We start from the raw sequence: 16,171 nt of genomic DNA on the forward strand, positions 1-16,171 counted from the left end.
ATTCAGGTAATTCATGCTAAACTTTCTTTTGATTTTAAGCTGCCAACTGATAGAGTGCAGAAATGATAACTTTCTGAATACTGTTGCTATAAACAAACATCTCTTCGGTTCCTGCTATGTGAAAAGGAGCCAAATGTAATGATTGTGGTCTTATTCAAGGACAGAGTGCTGATGATATCATTTCCATAGCACAATGCTGCAGCTGGCTCTGTCAGTCTAGGAAGAGAGCTCACTTAAAAAAAGACCATGAAGTAATTTGCAATTCAGGGGCAATATTTTAAGGGAAGTGAACTCGAAGTCTACTCATTAAAATCAAAGAAAACCTTGTGCTTTTTTTTTTTTTTTTTTTTAATATTTTTGTCTCTTCAAAGTGTAACCATACCAACTTGCATAGCCTACATTAGGAATTCAGGAAAAGGGGACAGTGTTAAGAATTTTGCTTGTTGGAAAAGTTCTTTAGAGTAAGACCTTGGAGGGAAAAATTATATAGGTGTCTGGAATTTAAACCTACATTGCTAATTTCATGTAAGACATTTAAGAAATGTGTTTCAGAGGTATTTATTAGTTATCTGTTCCCTCACAGTGTCAGGCTGACCAGCATACAAGTGCATGAGTCCCAGTGGCATGAAAGCAGTCAGAATTCCCACCTTCCTTGGCTCAAAGGAAACAAATGAAGTGAGTAGCTTTCAATGGACCTGGCCAAAAATCCATTAAGTATGTATCTAATTTTCTTAGGGCAGTATTTTAGCTGCACATGATTTTTTGATGCTGTGTGTATCTCCTCACTCCGCTTTTCTTATGCCCAAAAATATACCCTTTGGCTTACTATATACAGTAGCAAAATAAAATTCAGTAAAAAGCTGAGTACCTACCATGTCTTAGAAACTGAGGGGTCATGGATGTAGAGCATGAAACCACCTATGCTCCAGGGTTGCCTAGTCTGCTGGGGAAGGGGGGGGGCGGGGGGAGGGAGATATATGAACAAATAGCTTGTGCCGTGTAAAAAACATAACAGATATAAGTATTTCTGCTTCTAGTCATAAAATTTCTGACCTGTGTACTCTTGGAATGGCCCAAAGATTTATAAGAAGTAAATCTGTGCCAGAGCATCTCCCTTGTATTAGCTACTAAGCTAACAAGCTTGGTTCTTTTTATTGGGATATTTTTTATATGTCATCTACTGACGTTTTCACTCCTGCATTGTGGGCATTTCTCAAGACATGCCATGCTCTGCTACTTGAAGTCATCCAGGGTTTTACCAAACCTCCCTCTCCATCCTTGACCTTTGTTCTTTATTTAGACCCGCGTCACCTACTGACTCATGTTCCCTATGTGATTGTTCAGATGATGTCTGAAATGTGATGTGTATGTCAAAACCACCCACCTCCTGCTTCCTTCTCCCAATTTTCCCAAGTTTCAGTACCATTGATCTTCTCGTGATCCTGCAAAGTAACAACCTCCTTCGATAGAATGGCCTCTCCTTGTTTTCTTTCTCCCCCTCTCTCTTCTTTCTGTCTTTGTTACTGCTGTTTTTTTTTTCCTTTCAAACTCCCAACCTACAAATTTTGGAAGGTTCTGATTCTCATGAAACTCTACTCTGAAGTTTCCTTTTTAAAATACTACTGAAGTTACTTAGTCAGTTACAGTGTTACAAAACTGCTGGTATATCAACATACTTTTAAATGACAGACTTAGTAGAACAATAGCATCATTATTTCAAATGGATAATTTCTGGTAATTACACATTTAAGTTAATGTTCTGAATGTACAAGTGTCTTGAATTCCGTGGCCACTCAACAATAATGGGATTAAAAACAATTCTAAAGTATTATTTGAAAGCAAATGGATAGAGAATAGCTCTGAGTTAAACTTCTAACATATTTAGAGATTTTGTAGTTGTCGAAACCATTATTCTTTCTTTCAAATATTGGAACAACCTAAATAAGCTTATTGAATCTTTTAGTATATAAGAACCGAAAATCCAAAAAAAAGAATCAGATGCTTCTGAATTCAGCAGGCTAATTTTCCACAGATTTACCTATAAACCAATTCTTTTATTTTTGGTGTAGTATTCTTCTTAACAACTGTTCTTTAGAACAAAATAAGTCAGAGATTCCTCGAAGTTGTTTATTTCTCCCATAATTGTCCAGGGCAGGTGTTCCAGTTTGAAGGCCAGGTCCTTCCATCTTACGACCCCACCATCCAGAGGGACTTGCTGTCATCTGCATCAAGCCTGAAGGTGAACAGAGAATATGGAGGAGGTATGTCTGCTTCTTAAAGGCCTCAGCCCTAGAAGTGGAATGCCTCACTTCCTTTCACGTTCCATTGGCAAGAGCTAACTGTAGCCACCCTGAGACGCACTGTTGGCTCAGAAGTGTAATCCCTGCTGGGAATCCACTTCTCATTTAACCACCATACCCCCCAGTCATTGGGAAGCGTGTGGCTTGGTTTGCGCACTGTCACTGAGGCCATTTGGACAAATTAACATGATTACAGTACCACAGAGAATACGTTTAACTCGATTAACTCAGACCGGGGGACAGATCAAGAGAAGCTTTTGGGAAGCGATGGTATTTGAGCTGTGTTGTGAAAGAAGCAGGTAAGCTAACTAGGTGAAAAAGAGGTAAAAGATTTTAGGCAGAGAAAATACATGCAAAAGATATGCATACATGCAAAAAGTATGAAGGAATATGGCCTATCGGGGACAAAAGTAGTACAGTATAGGTGGGTTGGATCGTGGAACCATGATGATGTGGCAAAGAGTCTTTGGGTTCAAGGGCAAAATTATGTGTTCAAGAGATTTTTAGGATGTAGAACCCATGAAGTTGGGAATGACATAGGACCTCAATGAGGAGAAGTAGTCTGGTCCCTGAGGGTCTACACCGCATGCCAGGCAGAGGGAACCGCAAGTGCAGAGGCCTCAGGTGGGAATGGAGTTGGTGTGTCTGAGGAGAATGAAGACTATGGCTGGAGCATATGTGGGAGGAGATGAGGTCTGAAAGGTACAGAGGCCATATCACTGAGGGCCTTTTAAGCCATGAGGAAATTTTGGAGTTTATTCTAAATCCAATGGACGTGTTGGGCTCTGTGCTGACTGCAGAGCCTGGAGCCTGCTTTAGGTCCTGTGTCTTCCTCTCTCTCTGCTCCTCCCCTGCTCACACTCTTTCTCTCTCTCTCCAAAATAAATCAACATTAAAAAAAAAATTTTTTTTTAATTCGGTGGAGAGTTATTTGAAGATTTTAAGCAGGGAAGTGATATCTTTGTGCAGTAAGACTACACTAAAGACATGTATTTATTCCGTCATAACAAACATATTCTCCCCAAAATACAGTGTTTTCTAAATGGTGCATGTCAATGCAGTGTACTAGTGTGGAATTCATCATTTTAGATTGACATTGACATGTTTATTTGAATTAATACTCTCACCTGTCTCATGGTGAGAAAAACAAGTTCATATGCAACAGAAATAGAGAAAGACAACAGGTATAGGGAGGGCACGGAATGAGAAAATAATGCCAAATGTTGCTCATCTTAATTTTTTTTTTTTTTTAATGGAACATTTTGGGTATGGTTTTGCAAAAGCCAAGCCAAGATCGTGTGTTGAAGGAGGTCCCCAACAGGAAAGTTTCTTTCATGTAAGATAATGGCGTCATTTTTCCCACAGGCTGTGCCCTGATTCTCTTGGAGTCTGTGGAAGGCACTGGCCCCACAACTTCATGTAGAGGATTCTGGGAAGAGTTCAAAAGAAATTAAAGAGAATTAGAAATTGGAAAATTCCTGCTTCTAAATAAGAATTTGGGACATGATAATCTGAAAATGCACTTTTAAAAGTGACTTCTTTAGACCCAAGGAATAGTTTTAGAAGAGGGGAAAGAGAGTTCTAGAGCAAACTGACACAGTTGCCTATAGAATGTGATATGAGGGGCATTTCTGCAAGGATTTCTCATTCAAAGTGCCTTCCTGCAACCCCTCACTGACCCCAGGAACTTTCCCAAGTGCTTGTCATTAAAATGTCATTCTATTGGTTGGGGTAAGATTTTTATCTCTCTGAGAACAGGGGAAATATCCTTACCTGATACGGTGGATGCATCAACAGCTGGATTGTCTCCCAAGGCACCTAATTCAGCACATAGTCGATGCTCCTCCTCACTCGTGAGGGTATTGCAATACTTCAGTGGACAAGGCATGTCGTCTCCACTTTGCTCCATCCCTAGCAGATAAAAGCTTTGTTTCATAATTTAAAAAAATCAAGGCAGGGCGCCTGGGTGGCGCAGTCGGTTAAGCGTCCGACTTCAGCCAGGTCACGATCTCGCGGTCCGTGAGTTCGAGCCCCGCGTCGGGCTCTGGGCTGATGGCTCAGAGCCTGGAGCCTATTTCCAATTCTGTGTCTCCCTCTCTCTCTGCCCCTCCCCCGTTCATGCTCTGTCTCTCTCTGTCCCAAAAATAAATAAACGTTGAAAAAAAAAATTAAAAAAAAAAAAATCAAGGCTATGGGGTATGAACTTCTTGATTTTCCTGCCTTCTTATCTACATATTTAACTTCCTCAGCCTATTTTTGGGAATTTGTTCCCTCACTAAGACTGACTCAAGTCTCCTTCCATAACTGTACTCTTGGTTACATAGTCTGTCACATTAATTCCTTAAATGTTTGCTTCCTTCATTCTAAAACATTTTATTGAGCACCTGCTATGTGCATGCCTCTGTTTGAGGCTGGGAATATATATGTGATAATCAAGATGGTCATGGTCAGTTTTGACAAGAAGAATGTTTATTAGATTTTAAATCTCTTTCTCTTGAATGGCTCCATCCTTACAGTCTAAAACCATATCTAATTCTCTCCCTATTATAAACAAATAGAAAAAATTTTAATGTCTCTTGACTTTATGCCCTCTTCTTGTTAACTACTTATATCCCTCCTTGTCAGCCAAGCCTCTGGAGTAAATAATTAGTGTTTCTAAAACTTAAGTTCACATGAACATTAAAAAAAATTTTTTTAATGTCTATTTTTGAGAGAGAGTCAGAGCCTGAGTGGGGGAGAGGCAGAAAGAGGGAAACACAGAATCCAAAGCAGGGCCCAGGCTCTGAGCCATCAGCACAAAGCCTGACGCAGGGTTCAAACTTGCAGACCCCAAGATCATGACCTGAGCTGACGTCGGACACTTAACCGACTGAGCCCTCCAGGCACCCCTCACATGAGCCATTTTAAAATAAATTTGATCCATATTTGTGCCCTATAAAAAAAATGAACTCAAAATGGAAGATAAACCTAACTATAAAACTTAAAACTATAAAACCTCATTAAAAAAACCTAGAAGAACATTTTTGTGACCTTGGGATAGGCAAAGATTTGTTAGATTATATTAACAAAATATGAGCCATAAAAGAAAAAGACAGGTTGGGCTTCATCAAAGTTAAGAACTGTTCTTTGAAAGACACTGATAAAGAAAAGAAAAAATAAACCACACACCGGGACACAATGTATGCAATCACATATCCCAAACACAGAAAGAACTCAAAACTCAACAAGAAAATAAACCAACTTAATTAACAGATAGGCAAAAGATCTGAACATGCATTTCACTAAAGTAGACCTACAGACGACAAATAAGCACATGAAAAGATGTTCAACAGCATCAGTCATCAGAAAAACGCACATTAAAACCACAAGGAAGTTACCATAGCCCTCTAGAATTGCTAAAGCTAAAGGACCGATTAAACCAAGTGTTGGTAAAGATGAAGAGGAACTTGAGCTCATACACTGCTGGTGGGGATGTACAATAGTACAGTCCCTCTGGAGAATAGTTTATCTGTTCCTCAAAAAAGTTAACTCTACATTTATTGTATGACTCAGCCATTTCACTAGTAGGTATTTAACCCAAGTGAGAAAAAACATATGCCCCATACAAGGGCTTGTACACAAATGTTCAGAGCAGCTTTATTTGCAGTAGCCCCAAACTGGAAGCAAGCGAAATGTCCCTGAGCAGGTGCGTGGATAGACACATTGAGCTCTAGCCTTATAATGGAATACTATGCAGCTATAAAAAGGAATAAACTATTGATACATAAAACAACGAGCATGGATCTCAAAGTTAATGTGCTTGGCATATGCAAGACAAAAAAAGATTACATACCCCATAATTCCATTTATATAAACTTCTAGAAAATGCAAAGTGATCTATAGTAACAGCAGTTCAGTAGTTGCCTGGAGCTGGGGGACTTGTGGGAGGTAGGATTATTACGTGGCATGAGGAAACATCATGGGATGATAGATATATTCATTATTTTCACAGAGATGATAGCTTTATATATGTCAACTCATCACATCGTGCCCTTAAATATGTGCAATGAATTATATGTCAATTGTACTTCAACAAAGATGATTTTTAAAGGCTACATAATGTTCCATTTCCATTAATATGACATTTGTGGAAAAGCACAATTATAGGGACAAAAAAGTGGCATGGGGACATTTTTGGAATGATGAAATTGTTCTCTATTTTGATTGTAGTGATGGCCACATGACTATACATTTGTCAAAATTCACAGGGCTCTACACTAAAGAGGGAGATTTTATTGTATATAAATTATGGCTTAAATTTAAAAATAAATAAGTTAATGAACCATCGTGTTTTAATTAAAATTCCACATAACGGTACACATTTAAATCAAGTGTATTTTTATAAATGATGTTTATTATTTATACACTTAAACCAAAATACATTTACAAATCCAATTTTAAAACTATAAATTCAGTACCATCCAAATAAGCAACATTAATTCAACAAGACAATGTTATTTTGCTGAAAATGAAACACTTGTGGGTGCAGAATCTTTCTTCGAGACCACTTAGCCGCACCCGACACTCAGCGCAGAGCATACGCTCTCTTAATTCCTCTCTTCCCTCCCTCCCCCTAGACCTTTACAGCCTCTCCACCACTCAGGGTGTTGTAACTTCACATATCAGTTGCCATTTTCTGCTCCCCACAGGTCTCCTTTTAGCTCTGAGAGTTTCTGATCCTAAAACAAAAGGAAGAGCAAGGAAGCCACCGCAGGGGCTGACCTGAGAAAAGAAAATCTGAAAAACAAACTGGGATGGTTGCACACCTACTGACATGAATCCTCTTTCTTCCACTAAAAGTGGACATCCGTCTGTGTCACAGTACAGAAGGACCCCTTCTCTTACCTTAGCCTTGGAAGCACCAGGCTTGAGAGGGCAGAGAGGGGAGAATGCCAAGCTTGTCCCTTAAAGACAGTGGGCCTGAAGTACAGTCTTTCATTAATCTTTGTATTCTCAGTGCCTTGCACTACCTGGCATATGTCAGTTAATTAGTGAATGACTAAATGAGTAAATGAATAAATCATATTCATTCAATTGCAATAAATAAAACATCAATGATTAAATGGGGCAACCTAAATACAAATTAATTTGCCTTGGTTTATCAATATGGGATAGGCATCTGCTTCATGCACCAGCCCTTAATAACACCCAGTTGATGTTTGTCTTTTTGAGATGCTCTATTATCTGACAGAGGCTTTGGGGACTGAACTTCACACAGGCTCCTGTGGAACTTGTCTTACTAAACAGCCTCAGAATTTCACATGTTTTGTTTTTTTTGTTGTTTTTTGTTGTTTCAAGCAATCTACACCAAATGTGGGGCTTGAACTCATGACCTCCAGACCAAGAGTCACATACTCTACCTGCTGAACCAGCCAGGCGTCCCAGTCCACATATTTTTGAAACCAAAAGTACAGACTGTACACTTCGGCAAGTTATTTCTGACATTTAATTTCTTCTCAAATTGAGTAAAATGGGGTTACTAACAGCAACAACTTATTAGAGTTGATATGAAGAATGAGTCAATACACATAATGTGACCATACCCTTCCTTAAGCTTGCTTAGAATTCAAGGAATAGCCATCTGGCACAATTTCACTTGGGATCTCCAAAGGAAATGATTGCTTTTTATTTAAATTTAGGTAGAATAAATTCTGGGCACACAGGGTTTGTCCTTGAGAGAAAAAACAAGGAAGAAGAATGGCACTAAATTGGAATGTGTTTTTTGCTCATACAGATTCCATAGAATTTGTTCTCTATTGTGTCTCTAGTCATCTAGGTGAAAAGTAGGTTTCCAAAAGGAAGGGGAGTATATGGTGGAGCTGTGAGGAGAAAAATGACCTTGCCCTGTGACCTTGTCTCTGCAGGGGAGTTGTAGGCTGGTGGTTGCCAGCATTCCAGCTGGATTGTTTTGAATCTTCTCTTCATCCCTTACTGGTTGTATGGTTTGGAGCAAATTACTCTCTTAGCCACCTCTTCCAGCTTTTGCTTTTGTTCACAAATGGGAATAGCATCTACTTATGTGAGGATTCAGTAAGGTCATACAAGTGTGGAGGAAAGAATATGTGATTTAAAAACCTAATTTCACATGCTCCTGCATGAAAGGGCTTCAACAGGAAAATGTACCCTTTTGCTTAGGAACAGGCATCAATGGACCGTTTCGTTCTTAGTGGCAAACCTGAGCACCCATCTGGATGTGAGAGGTTGAGATAAAGTGGGTAGTAAAGGTAATTTGTAAGTAATGAAGTTATGGGAGTTTAATTTTTTCCCCCTGAAACCCAAAAAAAGGCATTTGGACCCTGGAACTAAAGGAAAAAGATGGAGAGCTTGTCCAGAGCACTCTTTTGCAACAGGCAGAGCAGATGATAAAGTGAAGTTTACTTTTCCTTTGGTGCTTCCTGTGTCTTCTACAAAGCTTTCAGCTTCCTTAGACTTGCATTAGCACTGCTTTGGGGAATCAAGGGAAGGTCATGCTCAGAGCAAGCTGGAGTAGCCCATAGGATGGCAATAGGGGATCAAGTTCTAGAACAGAGCAGCAGCGTGTGGCAAGAGGAAACACCAGGAAAATAGCTAGACTCTCCCTAGCTGTTAATATATTTAATATTATCTACTTATTAATATATTTGTATTTTATTGTCTTTATAGTCCTTTGAAGTCAGAAAGCTGGAGGGCCAAGGGACAAGTGAAATGCACTTGCCCCTGCCACCCCCTTAGTATAAGCTGCTGCCTTCTCTGGTCTGGACTGTTCCATTGCCTCTAAATTAGTTTCTCTGCATCCTTTGTTGTTCCTTCCAATCCATCCTTTTTTTTTTTAAGTTTACTTATTTATTTTGAGAGAAAGAGAGAGGGTGGGAGACGGGCACAGAGAAAGGGAGCGGGAGAGGGAGAGAATCCCAAGCAGGACTCATTCCCCTGAACCGTGAGATCATGACCTGAGCTGAAACCAAGAGCTGGACACTTCCCCAGCTGAGCCACCCAGGTGCCCTCTAATCCATTCTTTACACAATTGCCAGAACATATTTAAAGCATAAAATGGATCAAGTTACCAACCTTCTTAAATCTTTTCATTGGCTTCCCAATTCTACCTTGGATAAAGTCACAACTCCTTACCTTGACCTAGAAGGTCCGCATCCTCTGCCCCTGTTTCCATGAGCAGCCTCACATGGTATCCAGTGGCCCCTTCACCGACCGCGCTCCAGGACCTTCAGGGCGCGAACTTTCCTCTCTGTTCCTGATCTCCTCCTCCTCCTATTCTGCACACGTCTGGCTTATCGCACTTTCAGGTCCCGGCACCAATGTCATCTCTTTGGTGAGACCTTTCCTGCTCACTCTAGGTAAATAGGTCTCACTCTCTGACCCTTGTTGTTTTGCAGCACCCTGCTTGTTTCTTCATTACACTTCATGTGGTTTTGTGAGTATTCATCTTTTTGCTTTCCTATTTACTACCTCTGTAGGGGCAAAGGCTTTGATTATTTCACAAACCCCACCATACATCTAGCACCTGGTTCAGTACCTGAACCCTGGTAGACATTAAATAAATGTTTAAAGGATGAATGAATGAACACATATCATTTTATGTACGTAGTATATGACATGTTATTGCAACATGTAATCAATGTAAAAATTACTAATGAGATATTTTACATTTTTTCGTGCTAAGTCTTCAGAATCTGTTGTGTGTTTTACACTTAATGGCACGTCTCCATTTGAACTCATCATATTTTATTTTATTTTTAATTTTTTTTAATGTTTATATTTGAGAGAGAAAGAGACAGAGCATGAGCGGGGGAGGGGGAGGCACGGGGGGTGGGTGGCAGCTGTGCACAGATGGAGACAGAATCTGAAGCAGGCTCCAGACTCCGAGCTCCAAGCTGTCAGCACACAGCCTGATGTGGGGCTTGAACTCACAAGCAGTGAGATCATGACCTGAGTAAATCAGACGCTTAACCAACTGAGCCACCCAGGTACCCCAGATCTTGTCATATTTTAAGTGTTTAATAGCCAAATGTGGCTATTGGTTCTCTATGGACAGTGCAGGTTTGGAGCATACTAGCGGCCAATATATGGTAGCTACTGGATAAAAATAATGCGAAGCTTCAGAAGAAAGGTTTATTTTAAGAGGTGGGGGAGAGAGCTGTACCCATTGGCCAAGTCAACAGGATGAGGCTTCATTCACTTGTTAACATCTGGAACGGGAGGGATACCATGAGTGCCCTGGATGGATAAGACAGCTGGACCCAGAGGGAGGTGGACATCGGTGCAAAAGCCCTTGACTTTCAGATACCTGTGAAGAGCCTGGAGAGCAGAGGACAGCCCGAGGGCAACAGGCTTTGTTGCAGGAGTGGGAGGAGAGAGTAGGCAGCAGGCTTTGCTGGGAAGGCCTCTGCCAGCAGAGTATCTCAAAATGGAATGCATCCAGACACTATCAGAGATCTTGCAGAAACATACTGTTCCTGGGATTTGTTGGTGGCAGAATATGTAACATCGATTTTTTTTTTCTTCTTTAAAATTCCTTCCGCTAATTTGTGGCCAGCATGTTTCCATGTTTCCAGTTAGGAAGTTGGAACTAGATAACCAGGCTGTCTACTGAAAAAAGTTTTACCCATGTTTCTGGGCAGGAAACTGTCCCCTAAAAAGTGACTTTTAGATGTGAGCCACTCACTAAAAATTATTCATCATCGTATTCATGGCACAGTGCTCAGGAGAAAAATCCACTAAGTGTATTTAAAACTCCGTTTCAATACTATGAGAGTAAAATGTGTGTAGTGCAAAGAGATGAGCCACTTACTCTGGTATCCAAAGCAAAAACTGTCTCCTGCCCACATTTGACTATTGATTATGTTTCATTGCTCAGTGCTGTTATCTCCTGTCATCAGAAGGACAAAAGGACAATTACTGCCAAGCCACCAAGCCCATCTCTTTGCTCCTAGAAGCAATCTGAGTGGTATATTCTGAATCATTTTGTACCGAGGGCTCCCAGAAGCGTCAGTAGGGTATCTGTAAGCAGGAGTGAGTTTATAATATTTAAGGGAGAATCCTTCACTGCAGATACAAGAATCCAGCCCACAGCTCAGAGTGAATAATTTTAATATTTTGACTTCTCCAGAAAATGAAGACCCCACACCCCAAGTTTCAAAGAATATCTGCCAGTAGTATTTTGCTGGGAATCCTGGGAATCCATGACTTACAAAAGGTATAGTACTTTTGGTGAGAGATTTCCAAGACAGGGGCAAGAAAGGTAAGGGGTTCTCAGGATGATTTCCCCAGCACTCAGAATGCTGCTAACTTGATAAAATATCAGCTGCTATTTGACAACAAACGGAAACACACCATGAAAGCACAACTGTTCTTTTCAGACTGTATTAATAGAAAAATCTGGTGAACAAGAAAGATTAGTACAAGAATGTTCTATCAAGTAGATCCAGTTTCCCTAGGGAAATGTTAATCCCTATTCACTACAGGCTTTCACATTAAAATGAGTCATTATTGTATCACTGATTAAGATTTTATAAAGGTTAACAGGTGTAGAGTCAAATGAGTCTTTTTAAATTATTTTTCCCCTTCAAATATTTGTAAGGACATTACAGATAATATTCTTAATGAAATAAAGCATTAAAATACATTTAAAGATTCTTAGGGCCGCCTCACCAATTTCATTCCTCTTTTTTCGGTAAACTTAAACTATACTGTTATGTCTCATTCCTTGCATGTTTTCTGCTTGCTGTATATGTATGTATCTATAGATGAAATACAGTATTGCTTTTGCATATTTTTAATCTTAAATAAATGGTAACTACTGCTACTAGTTTGTGTCTTGCAAAAATTTCTATGAACGTATAAGCATGTATACACACACACACAGACACTCTCATTTCTACACCTTCTGTTTTTCACTTAATGTATCTTAGGTATCTTTTGATATTCATCCATATAGATCTGCCTCATTTGGTTTAACAGCTGTAGGTATTCCATTTTAGATGAACTTTAATTTATTATCCTAATTTCTTATTGATGGACATCTAAGTTGTTTACTTTCCTCTATTGCAAACATTCCTGTATTACAAATACTGCTGAAGTTATTTCTACATACTCACAAAAATATATCTGTGAGTTAAATTTCAAAAGGTGTGTTCATTTTAAAGTTTGACAGACATAACTAAATTCCTCTTCAAAAAGCATGAGAGTCACCCCTGTCAGAATGGCTACATTAACAACTCAGGCAATGACAGATGTTGGAGAGGATGTGGAGAAAGAGGAACCCTTTTGCACTGCTGGTGGGAATGCAAGCTGGTGCAGCCACTCTGGAAAACAGTATGGAGTTTCCTCAAAAAATTAAACATAGAACTACCCTACAACCCAGCGATTGCACTACTAGGTATTTATCCAAGGGATACAGGTATGCTGTTTTGAAGGGGCACACACGCCCCAATGTTTATAGCAGCATTATTGGCAATGGCCACAGTGTGGAAAGGGACCCGATGTCCATCAACGGATGAGTGGATAAAGAAGATGTGGTATATATATACAATGGAGTATTACTCAGCAATCAAAAAGAATGAAATCTTGCCATTTGCAACTATGTGGTTTGAACTAGAGGGTGTTATGCTAAGCAAAATTAGAGGAAGACAAATATCATATGACTTCACTCATATGAGGACTTTGAGAGACAAAACAGATGAACATAAGGGAAGGGAAACAAAAATAATATAAAAACAGGGAGGGGGATGAAATATAAGAGACTCATAAATATGGAGAATAACTGAGGGTTACTGGAGGGGTTGTGGGAGGGGGGATGGGCTAAATGGGTTAGGGACACTAAAGAATCTACTCCTGAAATCATTGTTGCACTATATGCTAACTAATTTGGATGTAAATTAAAAAAAAAAAAAAAAGCATGAGAGTGCCTGTCTTCCCATATTCTGGGTATTAACAAATGATTTAACATTAATCAAGCATTGAAAAATGACATTTTGCTTCAATTTGCATTTCCTAAATTATGTGTGAGATTATAAACTCTTTTCATTTGTTTATTGGTCCTTTGTATATTTTTTTTCCCTTTGAACTGCCTATTCGTAGCCTGTTCTCATTTTTTTTATTGAATTCCTCTTTCAAATCGCTACATGAGTGCTTTTGTATATGAGGGAAATTAATACCATTCTCATAAGTATTGCACCTTTTTTTAAACCCAATTTATTTTCTTTTGACTTTGATCCTGCAGAATTATATTCTTTCTTACTTTTCTTTTATACTCTAGACTGAGTTCTTGCCACTCAACGATTTCCTATTGAACAATTACAGAACCGAAGCAGAGCATTGCTAATAAACCTGCCTCACAGAACTGAGTCTGGGATCCCAGACTCTGGAATGTTTCAGGCAGGCATTAATGTTTATCTGACAGGAATGTTGTGTGGAGGACAGGGAGATTGGATCGGAAGATACTAGAGTTCCTTCCAATTCTCAATAAAGTCCATGGTGCTATGGAGTTTGTTTGAAGTTATTTTGTGGTCTTTCAGAACGAGCACTTTTTGGCTCCTTGGTCTGTGGTTACTCGCATTTATTATAGGGGACTTTATTTCTTGGCTGTGATTTAAACCCATGTGGCACTCAGGAAAGAAAAGAAGTTAGAGCCGTAGCTCAGGCTATGGCCAACATCCCCCATCCCCAACACACACACACACACACACACACACACACACACACACATTTCTGCCCTTGGAAGTCTGAGCACCACCCCCTCCCCCCCCCTCCCCCCCCCCCCCCCCGTACAGGTGCAGTAGGTTTGTGTAATGTGTGAGGCCCCCACAGGCTTCTGTGGGATCATCTGTTGATCAGCCAGAACACAGCATAGTCCCCTTTCCGGCACACACGCTGTGTGTTTGCTAGCTACTTCTTGAAGATGGACACATTCCCTGTTCTGTTTACACCATGACACTCAATAAATAGCAAATGGTGGTAGTCATAATAATCCTTGGCTGCCTCAAAAAACAAACCCTTGAGTAAAACCAGCATTAGTAGACTCCAAACAACTGTCACATCTCAGGTGCCTCAGAGCAAGCTTGCTATTTGGTAGCCAATGACCTTTCAGGGCGAGCCCACTCCTGGCTGTTACTGGAGGAGAACCAGCCGCTTTCCCAGGGTGCACAGGGGTGGCTTCCGACAGCTGTGTTTGCCCGACTGTTTGAGGTCACCTCTCTATTTAGTCCATGGACTCAATCTGAGAAAAGAAAACACAAAACAACAAACTAAACTGTAAACATGATGTGGCAATGAAAATGGCTTGTTTGCTTAGCTATTGGGAATGCTCCATAGAGGCCAGGCTGAAGGCTGAAAAGGGTGGCTAAGCCAAAAATCTGGGTTGCCCTTTTCAGAATTAAGGCCTTCGAAAGTCCAGATTAGTTTAGCATGAAAATTCCTCAGATCTGGCCTTCCTCCCTTGGGCCTCTGACCAGAGGAGGCTAGTGAAGAGAGTGAACATCTTCCGACGTGCTGGTATAGAACAGCAGTAGGAGACTTGCAGTGTTTCTGGAGAACAGACTGCTAGTTCTGGCCCTACTTTGGCTGAGACGTTATATTGCTAGGCTTAGTTTATGTCAATTTGCCCATCTATGTAATGGGAGGCTCAGACTTCATTAGATGATCCCTAAGGCCCTTTCTGGCCTCTCATTCTAAGACCTCCAGGAATCTTTGCAAAGTTAAATAGAGACCAGAAACTATCCAGGAGACCTTGACTTCATCCATAAGAAGGGTGTATAAATGTTGTAAGTGTCCTTGGTGAATTTTATGTAAATTTTGGCACTCCCTCAATCACGTTTCTTAGACTTTGTACCCTGAAGATGACTGGAGAGATGGTGTAGTTTCATGATTTCATTCAGTGGAGTAGAGGGAGTTTGACAAGTTGGAACAATCACTCCACATCTTAAATTCCAAGTTCAGCTTTCGTCTGTTGTTGTCACTGGTAACAGAAACAAGTATGTATCGACTATTCCCAATAAATGAGGAACTTACTATACCAGGAACTTGGCTAAAGACAAAATCAGCTTTGGGGCACTTGGCTGGCTCACTCGGTAAAGCATGTGACTCTTGATCTCAGGGTCGTGAGTTCAAGACCCACTTTGGACATGGAACCTATGTAATATAAAACAAACAAAACCAAAATCTCCCTTGTGCCCAACAGGCTCACACCATCAGTGTAGAGGTAAATCTTAACAAGGTAAAACACAGAGGGAGTGGCATTTTGTAGATGTGAGTTGAAAATGGGATGAGATGCTTTGTGGATGGGGAGAGCCCTGACAGGAGTCTTGAAGGAGGAGACCGCAGTGCAGTGAAGGGGAGCTGGAAGCTTCTGCAAGCCAGAGGGATGTGATGAGTGGGACACACAAGAGCCATGTTTGTGAGACATTGAGCGGAGGAACCTCTAAAAGGCAGGTCAAGACGAATGAAAGCAAGTGGGCAGTAGATTTGGCTGGAAGTGAGGTTCAAGGTTCAGACCCTGCTAGTTGCCTACCCAGTATCTTTTCTTCTCTTAACCTAGCCCTGATTTTTAGCTGAGCTTCTTGCTGAGAAAGATTATATTTTCCAACCTTTTTTGCAGTTAAGTGTGGTCATGTGGATGAGTTCTGGACAATGAAATATAAGCAGAAATGTTCTGGGGGACTCTGGGAAAGTGCATGATTATATTCCCCCTTTCTTCCTTTGACTTGGAATGCAGATGAGATGACTGGAGCTCTAGCAGCCATCTTAGACCAGGAGGTGACTTGAGAATGGGTATCATATATTGAAGTTTATAGAGAAGAAAAGGAGGATGGATCATTAATAATACTTGTAAGCTGCATACT

The sequence above is a fragment of the Prionailurus viverrinus genome, chromosome C1 (assembly GCF_022837055.1).
Source record: "Prionailurus viverrinus isolate Anna chromosome C1, UM_Priviv_1.0, whole genome shotgun sequence".
NCBI lineage: Eukaryota > Metazoa > Chordata > Mammalia > Carnivora > Felidae > Prionailurus > Prionailurus viverrinus.